Consider the following 16,780-nt stretch of genomic DNA (forward strand, 5'->3'; position numbering starts at 1 on the left):
CATATGCGGCCAGAGTAGCTCAAGCCAAGCCTGCGCACTTTCCCATCAATGGCTACGCTTTCCGCTTTAAAAACGGCACGCAAGGTTTGGTAATGCATTGGGAATAAGACATCAATTTGGGAATAAATTGTGTTTTATTTAAAGTGCATAATATGCAGTTTTATATGTTGTATTTATCTAGTTTTACAAATGATAATTAAAACATATACTTGCATATATAATAGCATCATTTAAATTGATTTTTCTTCAAAACTGGATTTTTTATTAATAAAAAAAAATCCTTATGAAATGAAACTGTGTCCATGCCGCGCATGGACACGGTTTAAAAATACACCTTAAATGATAAAAATTCAATCACTGTTAATGAAAAAGTCATGGAAAATTTCTTTAAGCTTAAATTATAGATAATATATTACACAAATATATGTAGATCATGAAATGAATAGTTTTGTTTGAGAAAATCACCAAAATGATGTCCATTCCCAGTTTGATGTCTTATTCCCAATTCACATAATACAGTGTTTTAACATCATCTAATAAATAATACAGTGTTTTTATTCAGTATTCATATTCTTACAAGACTGTGCGATTGCGCAGGCCTGGCTGAAGCTACGTTGGGATCATATTGCATAAGATCAATTTTTGCATGACCCGTGTACAAATCTCATTGCGTCTTATAAATAGAACATCTAAGCACAATACTTGCCGATAGAAAAGTGTGGTTAGATAATTAAACGATTTTCCTTCTACATGTATCATGGGCACTCTACTATTAGGTAGTTCTGTCTCACAATACAAGACAAATGGCATTTACCGATAGGTTTTCATCAATTTCTTTCCCTAAAATTCGTGTTATTTGATATATTGAAAACAATACTGTGTTATCAACAGAGAGTAGTCTGCATTTGCTAATTTTGCCTTGACCAAAAGCATGTAGATATTCTGACGACATGACTTCGTCAGCATCAAATCGCATCGCAGCAGTTATCAAATTTAAGGCTTTACCAGCATGATTTTGTAAAATTATAATGTGTGACGACGTCTCAATAACGTCTCTTTCACCATGAGGAAACGTGTGCATACGTCCGAGTGATGTCTCATTGAACGATTTCCTTATAAACGTTACATCAAGTATTGACTGAATGCAAAGACGATGGTGTGCTCAAGTCTTAATCCCGACATTGTTACCATTTCACCCAAGAGACCCCTGCAACCTTAATACTTTACCTGAGGAATCCAAAATCAAACGATACTAAACCTCCAAGAACGCCAATCACAATGTGAAATTTGAAAGCTCTTAACGGAATAGTTCTTAAGACATTGACTGGAAACCAATGTCGACCAAAGAATGACCGCGAACTAATGGACGGATAGGCCAAAATCAATATGTGTCTCCTAGTTTCAATAGGGGAACCAATATAGTACTAATACAACGGTTCATAATATTTTTATTTGAACTCACAACACTTTTCCACAGTACAATACTATTTCCATTTAAATGAGATCACTTGTAGTTATCTACTTTAAATAGTGTGCAGGAACAGACTTGGATCAGCAAAAACACATCACTAACATAAACATGTATATCTCTTTAAGTCACATAAACTATGATATTTCCATAACAAATTCAATCTACAAGCCATATCTTTAACACAAAAAGCAACATTTTGCACGTAGAGACCCTCATAACCATACCATTTCCTAAAATTATTCCGATCCGAATTAATGAAACAAAAGATAGGTCATGCCATATTTAAGACAGAATTCCACACATAACTATTAATTTATTAAATAGACGTATATTAGTTTAGTAAATATTCCACAAAATCCTAATAAAAACTGATGGCCGAGTATAAAGTGTGTCATATTTTTAATAACTGTCTGAATGTACTTGTTATGTTGAGAGATGAACAAAAGTATTATCTAACAAGGGAGACAACTTTATTTTTCAAGCAATAACGTCCCTCTATCTTGGGTACAAAGAGAGACAATTCAATTATTGACAAGTGTTAGCATATTACATCACTCTCGCTTGATTTGCAATTGACTGATTTCCAAGTTGAATAAATTAATTTCTCTTAAGATAATGCAAAACAAAGTTAAACCAATCTTTCAATAGTTGCTTGACTTTATTTAGTGAAAAGCATTACATATACTAGTAACAAGATGTTCCTTTTGCCTAAAGGATATTTGCCTCTTCAGAATGTGTTGTTCTGTATCATTAAGAAAGTTTTAAATGAGCATTCCCACAAGCAATGTTTGCTTTTATTATCTGGCATCTAAAAGATGTACATGATGAAAATTGTTTGTACAAATGAATGTTTACAGCGAAAGTCAAAATGGCAACAATAAACGCATGATTTACATTGTAAATACAACCATTTCGCTATCGCTCTATATACAAATACAAATGACAAATGTACTGACCAATATATACAGTGATGAAGATTTCTTGGCCAAGTTAATCTCGTCTATACACAAACATATAAAGCATAATAAACCTTACAAAAACAAAAAATAATCAGATCATAACTTTGCCATTATCCCCACATCTCATATTTTCGTTTTTAAACACTCAGTTTCAAAACATGTAAAGCATATTAAGTCACAAAAAAGTCATTTTTAAATCATGTTCAAGCAAATAATTAAATAACTGGTAGTAAATACAGAATAGACAATTTAAGGAAGATTAAATGTTTTTGTCTGAAATTAATCAATATTTTCAAGAAATAGTAAGACAATAAACAACATTATTGATAAAAACACTGACACCAATGGGCACACTGAAGAGTATCAAAGCCATAGCATAAACATTCTCCACCTGTCTGAACAATTCTTGTAACTATGACCTCTATAGTACAGGTTTAGCAAAAAAAAACATGTGTCATTACATGAAAACAATACATTTTTTTTCAATTTTGTCAAAGTTACCAGCATCATTAAAACAGTTTGACAAATGATAAATTCAACATGCATAGACATATATTTACTAGCATTATATTTTCCTTAACATTTCCAAAATAAAATTTCACAAAACAGACAAAGTACAAAGCTAATTTTGCGCTTAAAAATAATATCTTACATTATTGCTTTTATCAAGTAATCTTAATCTTATAAATTTAAATATAGTTAATAAAAGCCTTCAACATAAAATGACTGACAACATAATAGTTCCAATAAAACATAAACTTTTGTTTTTCCTTGAACACAACTGGGATGGTCACATAAAAACATGGCTGGCCACAAGACTTTCTGGCTTTCCACTTTTTGTTGGGATTTGTCATTATGCGATTTTTGTCTGAATCAAGTCACTAACTTTCCACCTGTCCCAAATTCAAAGATGAGACCTTCAATTGTACATGTTCACACAAGACGTGGGGTATGTAGAGACCTTCAATCGTACATGTTCACACCAGACATGGAGTATGCAGAGACCTTCAATTGTACATGTTCACATCAGACATGGAGTATGTAGAGACATTCAATTGCACATGTTCACATCAGACATCGGGTATGTAGATACCTTCAATTGTACATGTTCACATCAGACATGGGGTATGTAGAGACCTTCAATTGTACATGTTCACATCAGACATCGGGTATGTAGATACCTTCAATTGTACATGTTCACATCAGACATGGGGTATGTAGAGACCTTCAATTGTACATGTTCACATCAGACATGGGGTATGTAGAGACCTTCAATTGTACATGTTCACACCAGACATGGGGTATGTAGAGACCTTCAATTGTACATGTTCACACCTGACATGGGGTATATGGAGACATTCAATCGTACATGTTCACACCAGACATGGGGTATGTAGAGATCTTCAGTTGTACATGTTCTCACCAGACATGGGGTATGTAGAGACCTTCAATTGTACATGTTCACACCAGACATGGGGTATGTAGAGACCTTCAATCGTACATGTTCACACCAGACATGGAGTATGTAGAGACCTTCAATTGTACATGTTCACACCTGACATGGGGTATGTAGAGACCTTCAATCGTACATGTTCACACCAGACATGGAGTATGTAGAGACCTTCAATTGTACATGTTCACACCCGACATGGGGTATGCAGAGACCTTCAATTGTACATGTTCACACCAGACATGGAGTATGCAGAAACAAGCACATCTTAAACAGCATTTATATCTCTGAGCTTCTTCTGTATGACTGGGGTTAACAACTGTAGCAACAGGCTGTCCTTCTGATTTGCCGGTTTGATTTCGTCAATGGACGTCTGAAATAAAGAAAGATTCATAACAGTAAATGTCAGTTTTTCATTTTATGTGTGTTACCCATGATAAACAAGAACAATAATAGCACTTTTATACATTGAGTTATATTAAAAGTTAATTATAACCACTTTACTACCAACTAACCTTAAGTCTCTCCATCAATCAGGAAATATGGGATGATATTCGATAAACATACATTTATCCATTGGAAAATATTTCCTTATCATTTACAACAATTTAAAAAGGGCCAACTAGCCAATAGCAAATAAAACCTGTTGAAAGAGTTTTTCTGAGATGTCTGCTGTGAAGTAGGCAAAAAGTCACCGATGCAACCACATTTTACTTTTGACTGAAAACTTTACTACTATGAAAGAACAAGAGCACCGCATAACGAGTGCTACGCTCGGCAGCGAAAACTTGTCAGAAATTATTATTTTTTTGTTTAGAGGTCACAGTGACCTTGACCTTTGACCTAGTGACCCAACAAGAGATGTGTTCGTCAGAAACACAATGCCCTCTACTGTGCCGCTTTGAAAAATACAATTTATATTTATCATTTGGCAGGAAAAGAAATAATCTCCCTTTAAAGCTTATTACTTCCCATGGATTATGTCCAATCCAACGGGGGAGGGGGGGGGGGGTCGTCTGTAGTGTAGACAGTCAAAAATGACCAAGTCAGACAACACTGACAACCTAGGCCTATGGTTTATCAAAGAAATCATACCCAGAGTTCATCATGTATCTATGGACATGAGTCCACTGATATTTAATGAAAACTAGCATTTACAAATTAGAACAAGTAAGAAATGATAATTATATCATTTAAAACAAGAGATGTGTTCGTCATAAACACAATGCCCCCTATTGCGCTGCTTTGAAATAAAATTGCTTTTTATCATTGGGCAGGTATAGAAATCATCTCCCTTTAAAGCTTATTACTTCCCTTGAATTTTGTCCAATCCAACCGGGGGGAGGGTCTCACAGTCAATTATGACCATGTCAGACATCACTGACAACCAAGGCCTGTGGTTTAAAAGAGATCATAGCCAGATTTGATCATGTATCTATGGACATAAGTTCACATGTATGTAATAAACATGAAAGAAATGATAATTATATAATTAAACAAGGGACAAAATTGTCACAAAACCAGGTTTTCATTGTGAAAAAAAAATCTGATAAAGGGAGAAAACTCAAACTGAACTTTTGAAATGACCAAAAAAAATTAACCCCCTTTGTAAATTTTTTTTTTTTTAAATCTATTTTTAGTCGTGGCGACCTTGACATTGGAGATATTGACGTGATTATTTCGTGGGACACACCGTCCCATGATGGTGAACAAATGTGCCAAATGATTTTAAAATCTCACAATGAATGACATAGTTATGGCCAGGATAAGCTCATTTATGGCCATTTTTGACCTTTGAACTCAAAGTGTGACCTTGACCTTGGAGATATCGACGTAATTATTTCGCGCGACACACCGTCCAATGATGGTGAACAAATGTGCCAAATGATTTTAAAATCTGACGATGAACGACATAGTTATGGCTCGGACAAGCTCATTTATGGCCATTTTTGACCTTTGAACTCAAAGTGTGACCTTGACCTTGGAGATATCGACGTAATTATTTCGCGCGACACACCGTCCAATAATGGTGAACAAATGTGCCAAATGATTTTCAAATCTGACAATGAACGACATAGTTATGGCCCAGACAAGCTTATTCCGCCAGCCCGCCAGCCCGCCAGCCAGCCAGCCAGCCCGCCAGCCAGCCAGCCCGCCCGCATTCGCCAATCTAATAACCAGTTTTTTCCTTCGGAAAACCTGGTTAAAAAAACTTTGGCAAATCAATCATTTGAGTTATAAATAATCAAAATAATAAATCTGTACAGTAACTGTGAAAAGAACTTTAATTCTTGGTAAGGAAATATATTATATACTTCCATTGAAAAAAATTGTCTCTAACAAATCTCTATTTTTAGTAGCAAATAATTAAAAGCAACTACCGTTACTGTAGATTCACCACTCAAAATGTGCAGCTCCATGAGATACACATGAATGCCAAATATATCAAGTTGCTATGTTCAATATTAATTAGGTATCTCCCTTTAAAGCTTATTACTTCCCTTGGATTTGTATTTTTTATCGTAGACCGTAAAGGATGACCTTGACCTTTTACCATGATGTGTTTGTCAGAAACAAAATGCCACCTACTGCACCACTTTGATATATTTAACAAAAACATATAAGTTGGCAGGTCAGATAACTTTGTCCATTTAAAGCTTATTACTTCCCTTGGATTTGTTTTTCCAACCTTAGACCTTGAAGGATGATGTTCACCTTGAAATTGTACCACTCAAAATGTGCGGCTTCATGAGATACACATGCATGCCAAATATCAAGTTTCTATCTTCAATATTTAAAAAGTTAAGGCCAATGTTAAGGTTTTAGCATGACGCCTACGCCGGACGACCAGCTGGCTATGACAATAGCTCGGGTTTTCTCCAAAAACAGCCGAGCTAAAAATTAACCAAAACTAGAGCTTTGTCAAAGACGTGACTAATACCCTACATGGCGCATTGACACTGAATATTTTGCATGTTGCATTCACAAAAAAACAGCGGACATTATCCTTAATGTTTAAAACGCACTAAGTGACCCTGTGACCTAGTTTTTGACACGGCAAGGCCCATGTTCGAATTTTACCTATACATCATCTAGATACAAATTCTAACCAAGTTTGGTGAAGCTCTGATGAAAACTACTTGAATTAGAGAGCGGACACCATGCTTAATGTTTAAAACGCACTAAGTGACCTAGTTTTTGACCCAGCATGATCCATATTCAAACTTGACCTAGACATCATCTAGATACAACATCTGACCAAGTTTGGTGCAGATCGGATGAAAACAACTTGAATAAGAGAGTGGACACTTCATACGAACCGACCGACTGACAAGCTCACTCCTATATACACCCCTAAACTTCGTTTGTGGGGGTATAATAAACAAGAAGGAAAGTTCACATGATTGTCAATATGTCTGATTTTATCACACAAGAAGCAATACTTTTCTAGGTCACACATGACCAAAATAAACACAGCTGGATTGAAAGATGTATGGACATAAAACGGTAAATCTACATGCACCCACCAATCTCTGAAAGTGAGGCCATGAAAAAGCATGCACATGACACGAAAACTCACCCAAGGTTGGCTCTGCATGATTTTCATAGACTGATGGTTTTGAAGCATGGGGATCTCAAAATCTGGAGACGATGACTGCCCATGGTTCACTTGCTGTGACTGCAGATGCTCCTTGGACATACTCATTGCTCTGCTTCCCAGGTTTTCTGGAATAAAAGTAAATCATGCTTCAAACAAATGAAAGACAATACTAGCGTTTTCAAGGAAAAACAAAACTAATTTAAACCCGACAAAACACTTGTCAGTGTTTCGACCTTTCATATCGACAATGCATTGTCAAGATATTGAACTAGAGCCCACATTGTGCCCATGATGTTCTAGAGTTGTAAAGCGACTTGAAAATGTGAAGGCATTCAATGCAATGAAGCTAAAATAATTAGAGAGGAAACATTAGTTCACTTTGGTTTATCACCAAACTTTTTTTTAAAGAATGTTTACATAAAAACAAAAGGTCCGCCGTTTGAGACAGATGCCTTCCAAAACAGAGCCTTGACACCCATCACTCAATCCTTTGATGACATATCGAATGAATACCAATTCATCTCCTAATGTCACAGTGACCTTGACCTTTGAACTAGTGACTCAAATTTCAATAGACATTCTCTACTGTCCAAGACCGATGCACATATTCAGTATCAAGCCAATCAGTCAATTTTTTGATAAATTATTAATCGGACACGATTTTCGCACTTATTGCGACAGTGACCTTGACCATTAACCTAGTGACCCCAATTTCAATAGGGGTCATCTACCGTCCATGGCCAATGCACATGTGAAGTATCAAGCCAATAGGTCAATTTGTTGACGAGATATTGATCAGAAAGGATTTTCACATGTATTGTGACTGTGACCTTTGACCTAGCAACCCCATTTTCAATAGAGGTCATCTACTGTCCAAGGCAAATGTATATGTGAAGTATCAAGCCAGTTGGTCAATTTGTTGACGAGTTATTGATCAGAAAGGATTTTCACATGTATTGTGACTGTGACCTTTGACCTAGCAACCCCATTTTCAATAGAGGTCATCTACTGTCCAAGGCAAATGTATATGTGAAGTATCAAGCCAGTTGGTCAATTTGTTGACAAGTTATTGATCAGAAATGATTTTCATAATTATTGTGACAGTGACCTTTACCTTTGAACTAGTGATATGGTAAATGTTAATAGATTTACTTAGTGATGCCCTGTTCTGCAGTCATTTTGTTTACAAATACAGATGGAACAATTTAAAATAACATGGTCATCGAGTTCTCAATATCATTTTTCAAACATTATTAAAAACTGCCTTATTTTGGGTTCTACACTGTGATTATTAATAGTATTATGTATTAAAAGGAATAAAATCCATTTGCAATACCATACTGCAAAATATTGGTAAACACTTTGTAATTATATGTTTGTACTTTTAAATGTGCTTTAGTTATGTCATTCGGGTCAGAGTCAAACTACTCATTCAATCTGTGATCAAGTACCTTTAAAACCTTACACGGTTTCTTCTTACTGCAGTGACTATCTAAGCCCAAGTGACCGTCAACCTGACCATTAGGTGTGTACAAGGGCAAGGTCACAGTCCCGTTGGAGGTTTTCATCGCAAGGCACTGGGTGGTTTTGGGCGACGCTCAACCTGGTAAGTAAACGAGAGGCAGAGCGATTAAATCAAACAATAAATCAAAGCATGGTCAATATATCAATATGCTTAAATATGTTTGGAAACGAATGTTTGATAATGAATGAAAATTATAAAGAAAGTCATTCTGTAATTTGTGCATTAATACATGTAATAGCTACCTTTCATGTGCATCAGTGTTGTTGATGTATTGTGTCATAGACAATTAAGATCATACACAGGTAGCTCAAACATGGAAGACAACTTACTTGACTGCTGCTGATCTTATTGCTGCTTTGCTGACTTGGCTTGTTTGCCTGGATACTGCTAGACACTGACCAAGATCCGTCAAAAGACAAACATATTCTGGAATATTTGTCATATTGCAAAATGATTGTTCCTTTATCGAACATTTTTGATTACAAGTGATGCAACTGTTTTATGCGTTCTCCTTTTTTTAAACAAAGATATTCACACAACTTTACACAACTATGGGCACAAAGTTAGTTAATAACCCTGAATAGAATATCAGCTACACAGCCTCTGAATTCCCATGAGTGGTGAGATACAGAATTATTAATTGGATATTGTGCAAAAGTTACTTGGCCAATGATAAGTTAGGGCTTTGTCACAAGATGACCATCTACCAATCAAACGCAGTTCAGAGAGCAGTGAGACCATGGGTACATCATAAACCTGCCCCCATGACTGAGGCTTCTGAGAGATTGAGATGTTCAGAGAGCATTGAGACCATGGGTGCTTTATAAACCTGCCCCCATGACTGAGGCTTCTGAGAGATTGAGATGTTCAGAGAGCATTGAGACCATGGGTGCTTTATAAACCTGCCCCCACGACTGAGGCTTCTGAGAGATTGAGATGTTCAGAGAGCATTGAGACCATGGGTGCTTTATAAACCTGCCCCCCATGACTGAGGCTTCTGAGAGATTGAGATGTTTAGAGAGCATTGAGACCATGGGTGCTTTATAAACCTGCCCCCCATGACTGAGGCTTCTGAGAGATTGAGATGTTTAGAGAGCATTGAGACCATGGGTGCTTTATAAACCTGCCCCCATGACTGAGGCTTCTGAGAGATTGAGATGTTCAGAGAGCATTGAGACCATGGGTGCTTTATAAACCTGCCCACCACGGCTGAGTCTGCTGCTGGAGCCCAGATTGGTAACGGTTTGACATTTGTCCTGGAATCCCATTTCTCTGAAGGGTCACGTTTGGCGCATTAGCACTGTTTATAAGCTTGGCCAGGTTTTCAGGGAAATATGCGTTGGTAATTGACATGTTTTCCTGTGAAATAAAATATCAACAAAGTGAAACTCCAGTAGCATTAGCAGGAGATCATCCTATCCATCCCTACAAGGTCCTTTACTTAAGGTAATTCACCATGTGACATGAAGTTAGACACAGGACATACACTATACAAAGCATTACATAGTTTTGCAATGTAAACATTTCTCCAAAAGATATGTAAATTATCAAGAAAATTACGCCAATTGCATAAATTATTATGGTATTTATGCTTAGACAGGGCGCAATTTTTCACTCAGTTCATAATCCAAATAAATGAACAACGGGAATGCCAACAAAATCCTGTTTAGAAGACTGGGTTACATTTATTATGAGTGCAATGCCAGACAAGTTTAATTTGGTCAATTTTTCTTCATTAAACAAAAATATACGGTGAAAGTGCTAAATTCAATCTGGCTGCTAACTAAACTTGGACTAGAGATTATGATAAAAAACTTTATCACCAACTTTCATGATGATCCAATGTTTTGAAATATAGAGCAAACATAATGTCAGATGCAAACCACTAACAGCCGCCATATTTTTACCCATAGTATTTTTAAGGTCACAATATACCAAAGGTTTCCTTAACAAATTCAATGTGAAACTGACAACTTCAACGAAAAATAAAGTCAAACTTTTGCGCCTAGACATTCCCATACCCATACCTTTTCTTAAAGAGCATGCCAAGCCAAATGGATTTATACAATAAAAAAGATAGGTCATCCAGCATGTAAGAAAGAACTCGACGCGAATTAACGGTCCCTGTTTTAAGGCCACCTTTTTACCGGCTGATCTCCAGTTGATTAGGGTTTCCCGCCATCTGTCAAAATCTCATGTAGTCTAACCTATAAGCAAAGCACTGAATTTGTAGTATACAACAATGTTTTCCCTACCACATGTACACAGAAATATTCAAAAATAAAGAAATGGCAAGTGCCCATACAGAGAATTGTGTCTTCAAATAAATGACGTTCCATTCTTTAGAGGGTATAGCATTGAACACAAAAATGATTTAGTAAATTGTAACCTAAAGGAGAAATATATTCTGATTAAAATGTGTTTTTATTGCATATTATTATCTTCCTATTCATATTGCACCAATATATTAAGTTTGGCTGGATTATCTGTCCATTTGGCCATTTTATATCATATTTTTACACGCTGGTGTTTTCCGTCAGAAGAAGGCGATTTTAGGCCTGTAAAAGCTTAAATGTCCCTTTAAGATTTAAAGCTGTTGTGTTCAATATATGCAACAATATACCAAAACAAACCAAAAGGATAGGCACGTGGGGCTTATGCGAGGTGGGGAAAGAATGAATTTGTTAGATATTTTCACTCTAAGCAATTTTTATAATGTCTCTTTAGTATTTGTTTTTTTTAAATCACCCCAAAAATGTCAATTTCAAAGCAAAAAAAATCCAATTTCATCCAAAACAATAAACAAATTAGTAAAAATGAGAGATCAAAGATACTTTAAAGTGTAGAAATCAATAAGCTTCCAATAACTTGTTGTTGCGCAACAATAAAAGTGTGAAATCTTGAAAGCGCCTTGTCGCTCGGAGCCCCTTTATTTACCAGCAGCCAATGATATATTCTAGCATATAATGTCGTGGGTGCCTTTAAACTGCAGCAGATGGTCAATATGCACTGCCAGCTCTCATTAACAGGTTCAAGAAAACACAAAATTTCATATTTTGGGCATAAAATAAGTACTTTTGACTATTTTTATGGTGGCAATCAGGTCAAAATGGAGGTTCATAACCGAGCGAAAGAAAAAAATGCTCATGTTGGATATTTAGACTGGAAGGAAAGGTTAAAATGAACAAGATACATATATGTAGGCAAGCATTATAAGCTTAGCAATAAGGTTCCATGTACTAACAGGGGCAGAAAGGGAGCTCAGATCAATGTAGGCTTCCTGAAAGGGGTTTCTAGTACTTCTTCTGTGGACACAGCTTCACGCAGAATTCTCAACACAACAAATATCATTGATCCATGTCACCTTTGTATGCAAAGACACGCGAATAAGGTCAATACTTCCCTTACATCACTGAATGAGAGAAGCATGTACCAAATAAAAAACAAAACTGGTTGCTGAAAGTGCCACATTTTGGCAAAAAGATCCCTCTAAGATAATTACATGATGAAGGGGACACTTGCTACAACAATCCTATGTTTAAGTCCGATGCGACATCCTTTCAAGCCAGGACCATGACTGTAAGCATATTGTGAGAAAACAATACCAAACACAAGCTAATTGTAGGGTTACAAGTAGCAAATCAACTCAGCTGCACTGCATACATGCTCGGGAACAAGGATAAACCTGTTAAGTGCCAACTTCCGCTGCCAGCAAAGCACGAGCTTTACGTGTCGGGACGCGGAACTATAGATTCAAACTGCGCGGAGAATTGCACAACGGCAAGGGTTTGAGTGAAGACAAACCTGATTATGGCAGTATTTCACACCTTAAGCATCATTTATATGCTTATTTGCTTGTGTACATGATAATAATTTAGTATTATTACCTGTTTTGCCATGGATAACCCTTATGCAGTGGCCCTCGGCTTAGTCGCAGACATTCCTCTACCTGAAAAAGTCAAAATACCCAATAGAAATAGATATAAAATGAAAAAAACACATGCATTTATGTATTTTAAGTGTATTTCTATGAATAATATGAAGTGATAAAGCTTGTTATATTCATGATTGTACTAAATATGAATGCTGGCTCAGCTAAGCATCTGCTGCACTGTCCAAACTGCAAAATTGTCCGCCATTCCATGTTGGTGAAATGGGGCTCTGTTTGAAAGTTAATGCTTAACGCACAAGCTATTGTTGCGTAACTGGATCACGGAGACCCAGGCGTTGAATTCTGACTTCATGTAGCACATTAATGCTACACGGTCAACCAATATGCCTTTGAATTTAAGTTGGAAAGCAATTTAGCCCTTATTCGGCTATATAAGGGTGCGGGATCAACTTGAAAAACAACTATTCCAGGTCAAATCATCTGAATTCATGCATTTAATGCACTTATAATCTTCTCTTTTGCTAAGAAATGACCAAAAATCAGCTTTCCCAGTCATATTTTGTACTTGCAGATGATTTTTCATTTTTACCTAAAGTAAGTTTAGGTCACAATATACCAAAAGATTTCCTTAACAAATTCAATGTGAAACCGACAACTTCAACGAAAAATAAAAGTCAAACTTTTGCGCTTAGACACCCCCATACCCATACCTTTTCTTAAAGAGCATGCCAAGCCAAATGGATTTACACAATAAAAAAGATAGGTCATCCAGTATGTAAGAAAGACCTCGACGCGAATCAACGGTCACTGTTTTAAGGCCACCTTTTTACCGGCTGATCTCCAGTTGATGAGGGTTTCCCGCCATCTGTCAAAATCTCATGTAGTCTCCAACCTATAAGCAAAACACTGAATTTGTAGTATACAACAATGTTTTCCCAACCACATGCACACAGAAATATTCAAAAATAAAGTCATGGCAAATGCCCATACAGAGAATTGTGTCTTCAAATAAGTGACGTTCCATTCTTTAGAGGGTATAGCATTGAACACAAAAATGATTTAGTATATTGTAACCTTAAGTACTATTTAACTCTCATAATTACAACACAAAGTTAACATAGGCTGAACAAAATTGTCTAACTCGTTATTGATTCTGGTTTCTTTTTTGTTTAATGACGTCATTTAATACATCATTTTGCCATAGACAAATGAAAACAAAGAATTGTAAGGTTGGGGCAAAATAATTTCGCAACAAGGGAATGGAAAAATAAAATTGTAATAAAAATTGATGAGTTTATAATTTGTAGATGCAGTGGGTGCTCAAGGTATGAACAGGTCACATTGGCAGAATCATTATGCCACATGTATATGACAATTCACAATAAAGAGTTTATAGTTTGTAGATGCAGTGGATTCTCAAGGTATGAAAAGGTCACATGGACAGAATCAAAATGCCACATGTATATGAAAAGGTCACATGGACAGAATCATAATGCCACATGTATATGAAAAGGTCACATGGACAGAAGCATAATGCCACATGTATGTGAAAAGGTCACATGGACAGAATCATAATGCCACATGTATTTGACAAGGTCACATGGACAGAATCATAATTCTACATGTATATGACAAGGTCACATGGACAGAATCATAATGCCACATGTACATGACAAGGTCACATGGACAGAATCATAATGCCACATGTACGTGACAAGGTCACATGGACAGAATCATTATGCCACATGTATTTGACAAGGTCACATGGACAGAATCATAATGCCACATGTATATGACAAGGTCACATGGACAGAATCTTAATGCCACATGTATGTGAAAAGGTCACATGGACAGAATCATAATGCCACATGTATATGACAAGGTCACATGGACAGAATCATAATGCACATGTATATGACAAGGTCACATGGACAGAATCATAATGCCCCATGTATATGACAAGGTCACATGGACAGAATCATAATGCACATGTATATGACAAGGTCACATGGACAGAATCATAATGACACATGTATATGACAAGGTCACATGGACAGAATCATAATGCCACATGTATATGACGAGGTCACATGGACAGAATCATAATGCCACATGTATATGACAAGGTCACATGGACAGAATCATAATGCCACATTTATATGACAAGGTCACATGGACAGAATCATAATGCCACATGTATATGACAAGGTCACATGGACAGAATCATAATGCCACATGTATATGACGAGGTCAAATGGACAGAATCATAATGCCACATGTATATGACAAGGTCACATGGACAGAATCATAATGCCACATGTATATGACAAGGTCACAATATTGAGCCTCACTCTGTGAAAATGGAGTTAAATGTATGCATGTAAAGTATTGTCTCAAGTTAGCCTGTTTAGTTCTCACAGGCTAATCCTTTGTCGACACTCGGCCTTAACTAGATTTTTGCCAAAAAGACTTCCTTTATACAAAAAATACCATTAAAGCGAAAAGTGTTAACCCAGATAAGCCTGAAAAGTGTTAACCCAGATAAGCCTGAAAAGTGTTAACCCAGATAAGCCTGTAAAGTGTTAACCCAGATAAGCCTGAAAAGTGTTAACCCAGATTAGCCTGCGTGGACGATACTTTGACCACATAATCAAGGCTCAATTGTTATTATGCACTCAAATATTAAAGAAAACATTCACCAAAGGGGAATTTCCAATTAAGTTTTCTCGAGTCTCATACATTTGAAAGCCTTCGTCAATCGAACTGTTGATTGCTGAATTTTAAGTTTTGTTGTTGCTGCTGCTGCTGATGTTCCAATGAATGCTGAAGCAGCAATTTTATGTCAACTCTTCCTCTCTTTCACACTTCAACTTCAGCTTCTGTTGTTGCAAGAGAGACTGAGGACCTTTGAACATAGAATGAGTAAAAAACATACATTTTCTTTTAAAATTAGACACATTCAGTATTTTAAGTACACTGAAAAACACAACCACATATTTCTTAATTGCACAAATTATCTTAAAAACATCAATAATTTCCTTATTTGAAAACAATCCAAAATATCCTTATTTGAAAATAATCTGCATCTTGCTTATTGAAACAAGAGGGTAAGGATGGCCCTGAAGACTTACCTGAGTTCAACTTAAAACTTTGGTAGAAGACTTGAAGTTTCGAAAATGGCCTTGATATTGTAAAGATAAACATTCTGACCCAGTTTGAACATGATTGAGTCAATACATATGGCTTCTAGAGTGGTCTATGATTTTACTTTTTTACCTTGTTAATGGAAAGATGTGACCCGATTTCAAACTTGGTCTAGACAAAATACAAAAATCATTCAAATAAAGTTTTATGAAGATTGAGTGTCAATAAAGTTATCTTGAGTGGTAACAAGATATTAAGAACATTTGAACTACATGTAGTGACCTAGTTTTTGAATGCACATGATGTTAATCCAATGTCAAGCATTAAAGATTAACATTATGACCACGTTTCACCAAGAATTAGTTATTAATGTGAGTTCTAAAGTGAAAAGAAGGTTTTTATATATTGTACCTGGTGACCTAGTTTTTGGATGAATGTTACATTGAAACAAACTTAGACTCAAAAATTAAAAGATAAACATTTTGACCAAGTTTCATCAAATTGAGTCATAAATTTGGGGCTGTTGTTCGGCCACATTCCAAATGTAACAAAGTATATATTTTTCTCAAATGACTGAATAAAATTAACAAGTGAAGGTTTCCAAAGCAAGGAAAAAATATATGCCATTTCCATTTCATTTTCCTATTCAGCTCTACAAGTTGATCCATAGAAAATGTAATATTTAACACACTTGTATCCTCAATATTAAAGTATTTGTTACCAAAAACTACCACAACA

At 36.0% G+C, this 16,780-nt stretch overlaps 1 long non-coding RNA gene across 1 annotated transcript; it reads right to left on the reverse strand.

Annotated features, from left to right (window-relative positions):
* Window positions 1–1,432: 1,432 nt before the first annotated feature.
* LOC127864291 (uncharacterized) lies at window positions 1,433–16,540 on the reverse strand. Its single transcript, XR_008041679.1, has 11 exons — window positions 16,030–16,540; window positions 15,638–15,795; window positions 13,729–13,790; window positions 12,894–12,955; window positions 10,211–11,213; window positions 9,336–9,432; window positions 8,933–9,084; window positions 7,461–7,606; window positions 3,612–4,253; window positions 3,524–3,567; window positions 1,433–3,435 (listed from the first exon to the last, which is right to left on the reverse strand). It is a non-coding gene; the product is annotated as an uncharacterized LOC127864291 (long non-coding RNA).
* Between the last annotated feature and the right edge of the window lie 240 nt (window positions 16,541–16,780).

Source organism: Dreissena polymorpha, chromosome 1 (genome assembly GCF_020536995.1).
Source record: "Dreissena polymorpha isolate Duluth1 chromosome 1, UMN_Dpol_1.0, whole genome shotgun sequence".
NCBI classification, from domain to species: Eukaryota; Metazoa; Mollusca; class Bivalvia; order Myida; family Dreissenidae; genus Dreissena; species Dreissena polymorpha.